This window comes from Nerophis lumbriciformis, linkage group LG22 (genome assembly GCF_033978685.3).
Source record: "Nerophis lumbriciformis linkage group LG22, RoL_Nlum_v2.1, whole genome shotgun sequence".
Taxonomy (NCBI): Eukaryota; Metazoa; Chordata; class Actinopteri; order Syngnathiformes; family Syngnathidae; genus Nerophis; species Nerophis lumbriciformis.
The window spans coordinates 32,139,392-32,145,391 of NC_084569.2; the positions used below are offsets into that span (position 1 = coordinate 32,139,392).

At 36.6% G+C, this 6,000-nt stretch overlaps 1 protein-coding gene across 2 annotated transcripts in view; it reads right to left on the reverse strand.

The window, feature by feature from the left end:
- tnnt1 (troponin T type 1 (skeletal, slow)) overlaps window positions 1-2,806 on the reverse strand; it is a 53,900-nt gene extending 51,094 nt beyond the window's left edge. Inside the window, exon 1 of one of the 2 annotated variants that reach the window (XM_061973713.2) lies at window positions 2,432-2,806. The gene's annotated coding sequence lies outside the window, so the exon portion shown is untranslated. Of the gene's footprint in view, window positions 1-2,198; window positions 2,361-2,431 lie in introns of those variants that run through there. The other variant, XM_061973715.2, reaches the window with a different exon arrangement.
- Between the last annotated feature and the right edge of the window lie 3,194 nt (window positions 2,807-6,000).

The following is a 6,000-nucleotide window of genomic DNA, read 5'->3' on the forward strand; positions in this document are numbered from 1 at the left end:
TAAATAAATAAATATATATAATATATATATATAAAATAAATAAATATATATAAATAAATAAATAGATTACTGTACAGATAAATATATTGCACTTTTTCACATGCGTCCACGTTTATGGATGTATGTTATATTGTCTTTTTTATTCCAGCGAGTTAATCCATTTTGGGGGGAGTTGAGGGGATAATTTAATTATGATGCGTTCAAGAGTCTTACGGCCTGAGGGAAGAAGCTGTTACAGAACCTGGAGGTTATTACCCTTTGCATTCATATTTTGCTGTTTGTTACATTTTTGTTGTGTTTTGCTTGATTGTAAAAGATGTCTCTCGAGCAGCTGGTGTGAGAAGTAAAAGAGGGGCGATGTTCATGTGTTGTTAATATTCAGTGTTTTATTGTTCTTAGTTAATATTGTAAATCTCACTTTCTTTATTTTAATGTACATTTTGGGTGTCCCATTCAGTAAAAAACTAAAATTCCATACCGTTTTTTTGAGGTGGTCTGTCATAACTTTTTTAGAACTCTATCGGACATTGTGACTTTTGGTATTAGTGTTTCTGGGGAAAAAAAGGACCCAAACACACATACTCTACAGCAGATTTTTACAGCTAAATGTGTATATAGCATTTATGTACACATTGGCCCCGCAGACACATTTTTTCTCTCAATGTGGCCCCCCGAGTCAAATTATTTTCCCAGCTCTGGTATAGGGATTGCTATGATGAGTTGTGATACATTACCCAGCATCCTTAGAACATTTCTGTTGAATTTCTGGGTTAAAAAATCTACATTACAGTTAGAAGAACCTCACTTGAAATGCCTCTAAGGTAGAATTTGGAATTCAACCATGATATTCGTGAACATGCTCCTAAGGACAATCGGAAGTTTAGTTTGAACGAACCTATCGCAGATGCACCAGTCCCACCAAAGAATATTAAGAAGAGAACGTAAGAGAAGAAAAATACCCATACATTTATGAGAAGATCATTTAAAATGACATAACACGTTAACACACGCAATTATCATGTATAAACGCAGATTAATCGCGCCATTTGTTCGGAGCGCACTTGCTCCGGATGGTTAACTGAAAGGTGGAGTGGGTTTCGTTATACAGTCAGTGATCGGGTCCATGTATGCGTCAATATGTGCAAAGATGAGTGAGCAGAATGTGACTGGTGTGCTCACCAGCAAATTTGACCTAAAATCTTTAGCAATGGAAAAAAAAACATGTGCATTCATGCAAAGTACCGTATTTTTCGGAGTATAAATCGAACCGCAGTATAAATCGCACCTGCCAAAAATGCATAATAAAGAAGGAAAAAAACATGTATAAATCGCACTGGAGCCCGGCCACACTATGAAAAAAACTGCGACTTATAGTCCGAAAAATACAATACTTAAAAAACTTTGACAATAACATTGCATTTGTGTCCAAACATTGCTGTTTTTTTTAAGTTCATTTAAATTATACAAAAGATTAACAACCTGGGATTAATCAGGATTAATCCATACTCGAAAATATGATTACCGGGTATATATATATATATATATTTTTTAAATTAATCGATTAATTTTAATTTTCCTGAGGGAACTCTCCTGAAGGAATCAATAAAGTATTATCTATCTATCTAATAGCACAACTTGTTATACAGAACTATGCTAGAGCACTTTGTTGCTTGTACATTTGACATTTATTTACTTATACATATGCAGGCTACAATGTTAAGAGTACCTACAAATTGCCTCTAAAGGTAACAAATGTTACCAAAAGATTCTGTAAGTGATTTACTGCAAATTAAGTTGAAATTAGCCTCTTTCAAAACAACCTTAGAAGCTGTCAGACATGAATCAGTTGCCTTTAGAGTACAAAGAAAGGTTTTAACTACTCACACATGATCACACATAGGAAGCATTTAGAGGCCAGTTAGGCTAACATTTGAATATATTAGCACATATTATTTTTAAACGATTCTTAACATTTTGAACATAAAACTGGACTTGCTTACTTTGGTTATTAATTTGTAATGGGTGCTTTGGAAAATATATGTATATTCTATGTAGGGCTGTCAAACGGTTAAAATATTTAATCGCCATTAATCACATTTGTTCATAATTAACTCAAAATTAATTGCAATTAATCACAGATATACATACTTTTTCATCATTAAGTTTTTGTGTAAATAAAGTGAGTTTGATAAACATACCTGTATGAAGGTGTGGTATCAGCTGACACACAAAGGCAGGAGTGTGGTTTCAGCGCATGGACAGGGTAGCTTTATAGCAAGAGGGAAGCACTGTGTGTGTGTGTGTGTGTGTGTGTGTGTGTGTGTGTGTGTGTGTGTGTGCTCTATGGATGACTCTGTGCACATGCATGCGATGGCTATGAGGGTGTTTTTGAATATACTGTTCAAAAATAACTGTGAGCATGTGTGCAAACCTGCAGGTGTGCGTCTGTGTTCAGGGCCGGCAGCCACGGGCGGATTAGGCGGCCGCAAGATGAGCACCCCGCGGGATTAAGGGGAACAGTGGTCTGACCTCACCGGACAAATGGAGGCTCGTGGCACAGGTGGAGAGAGAATGACTAAAAGAAGGAGAGAGAGAGTGAGAGGGGAGACAAAGCTGGCAGAGAGGCATTAGTGCAGGCAGGAGGGGACCATTTATAAATACAGTCTGCAGTTCAGTCAGGTCAAAAGTCTCGGGTCAACGTTGCCATTGTATAGTTGTTTTCATACATTCATCATGGGCATGAATGCATGGAATTTTAAAAACGAAAATTGGGTGCACAAGCATGCATTTTTATGATTTTATCAAATTTAAAAAAAAAGGTCCTGAGTTATACATTCAGGCTGAAATATATACATACATGTACCTAAATATTCTAATAAGTAGTACTAAATATTAAAAAAAATAAAAATAAAAATAAAAATAAAAAAATACATATATATATACGAATTGGTTTAAAGTGAGGTTGGAAATATTTTAAGATTTTGTAAGTTGTAGCCTCAAAACTTTTTACAATATCTGAAGTACACATGTCTGTAAAAAGAGCAGTCAACTTGTATTTTCAAAATATTTGGGAATGTTTTTCCCCTCCTCAAATATGTCACTACTGAATCATAGCCTTTAAATATGAATAAAAAATATGTTACTCTGTAAATATCATGCTCACTAACCTTGTGTAAATATATATATATTTTTTTTTTAATGAGTTTTTCAAAGTAAAATCCATAAAAATGATTTTTCAAATGTTCTTATTTCATTATATGAAATTCTTCAAAATCGACATGCAATCTTTATTTTTTTAAATGCATCACACTGATCAGATTGATTTCAGAGTTTATGATTTATGAAATTGAACATACATTAACCAATTAGTTTCATAATATTTTCGTTGATAGCTCAGTATACTTTATTTTCTTTGTAAACGAGTGTTTCGATAGTGACCACTGTGTGCTTGCAAGGTTGCATCATATTCCCTCAACCTTATTGGTAAACATTAACATATAACATGCTTAATGATGGAAATATTGCAAACACTTCTTAAATTGTTTTTATTTTTGTAGAAAACTGTTAATTTCAGTTGAAAATAAGTACCCACGTGGGTTCAGTATCTAGTGTCAGCACGATGGAGCAGTGGTTAGCGCTCGTGCCTCACAGAGAGACGGTCCTAAGTTCCATTCCCGGCGTGGAGTTTGCATGTTTTCCCCGCGACTGCGTGGGTTCTCTCTGGGTACTATGGCTTCCTCCCACCTCCAAAAACATACAACTGGGGATAGGTTTAATGGCAACACTAAATGGTCCCAAGTGTGTGAATGTTTGAGTGTGAATATTGTCTATCTGTGTTGGCCCTGCGATGAGGTGGCAACTTGTCCAACTGCCCGAGTGCAGCTGGGATAGGCTCCAGCCACCTCGCGACTCCAAGAGGGACGATCGGTAGAAAGTGAATGCATTCAGTAGAAGAAGAAGAAAACACTTGATATTACTGTCAGGCGTCTGAAAACAAATGTGCATTACTTTGGCTCCGTTTACACTGGACACCAAATTAGATTGGATCATTTTCGCCAGTCTAAACGCTCCAAAGTGCTTCAAATCTAATATTTTCATATCATATTGGGCCACATCAGGAGGTAGTCCGAATCCGTTTGGAATCTCATCTTTTTTTAAATGTGACTTCACTTTAAACAGCAATGCAACCTGTCGGCCACTTTTACGTCATCTTTGGTCGAGCTACGTCATTCGTGTTTGCAGCACCATCATTTTCCTTTTTGAAATTTTTTCTCCCACCTTCTTCCGTAGTTTTCCGTCATCGGACTACTTCCTCTACACAGCAGCCACGGAACAAAATGACTTACACGCTTACATGTTTTCTCCTGTAGTAGCGACTTCCTTGTTCATACAAAGAATCCGGTCGACTTCCTTTTTATACTTGATCAAACTGCGCACGTGACATTGAAGCCACATTGGCGCCAGTGCGCATCTATACTGGAGTCTGATAAAGATCACACGTTACTTATACTTTAAACAGTCATGTTAGATCTCAAAAAAATCTGATTTGGTCCACTTTGCCTTGCAGTGTAAACGTAGACTTTGACCTCCAGGTCTAGGGTTCGCCTTCCTTTAGTCTCTGGCCGATAAATCGTTGACTTCATACTTTCCTTCTTCCTTTCTTTTCTTATTCCTTCTTGTCAGGTTCAAACGCCGAACTATCTATTAAACAAGACAAGAATCAAGGAATCACGCAGAGACAGAGTTCAATTTTGCTCATGAGGAGAAACGTATTGGGCTGCACACTCAGTTACAGTTTCACCCTACGCTCTAAGGCAGTGGTCCCCAACCACCGGGCCGCGGCCCATTACCGGTCCGTGGATCGATTGGTACCGGGCCGCACAAGAAATAATTTGTTATTTCTGTTTTATTTATTATCTGAGCCCGAACATTTTTTTATTTTTTTTTAGTGTTTTATTTTGAAAAATGACCGGATTCTCTCGGTTATATCTTGGTCACTTGAGCGGCAACATTTAACCCAGCTAGGAAAATGAGTAAAAAAAGAGACGTCTTTGGAAAGTTCCTTGTGAAGAGGAAAAGGCACCGGGAAGCCTACGACTTCCAACAAAAAGAAAGCTTTTAACAGACAATACCAGGAGTCCTATTTGAAATATAGATTTATCGCAACAGGTGATTCCCACGCACCGAGCCCGCGCTGCATAATAGTTGGCGACCAGCTCTCTAATCTGGCAATGAAGCCTTCAAAACTGCTTCGCCACTTAGAGACCAAGCACCCTGGATTAAAAGACAAGCCCCCGGAGTATTTTGAAAGAAAAAAACATGAACATGAAAAACTGAAGAAATTACTGAGGGACACCACATCAGTAAATAAGAATGCACTGAGAGCATCGTACTTAGTGGCTAATCGTATGGCTAAGGCTAAAAAGTAGGGATGTCCGATAATGGCTTTTTGCCGATATCCGATATTGTCCAACTCTTTAATTACCGATACCAACCGATATATACAGTCGTGGAATTAACACATTATTATGCCTAATTTGGACAACCAGGTACGGTGAAGATAAGGCACTTTTTAAAAAAATTCATAAAATAAAATAAGATAAATTAAAAACATTTTCTTGAATAAAAAAGAAAGTAAAACAATATAAAAACAGTTACATAGAAACTAGTAATTAATGAACATTAGTCAAATTAACTGTTAAAGGTTAGTACTATTAGTGGACCAGCAGCACGCACAATCATGTGTGCTTACGGACTGTATCCCTTGCAGACTGTATTGATATATATTGACATATATTGTAGGAACCAGAATATTAATAACAGAAAGAAACAACCCTTTTGTGTGAATGAGTGTGAATGGGGGAGGGAGGTTTTTTGTAAGTGTATCTTGTGTTTTTTATGTTGATTTAATTGAAAAAAAACAAAAAAAAAACATACTGATAATAAAAAAAAACATACCGATAATTTCCGATGTTACATTTTAACGCATTTATCGATATT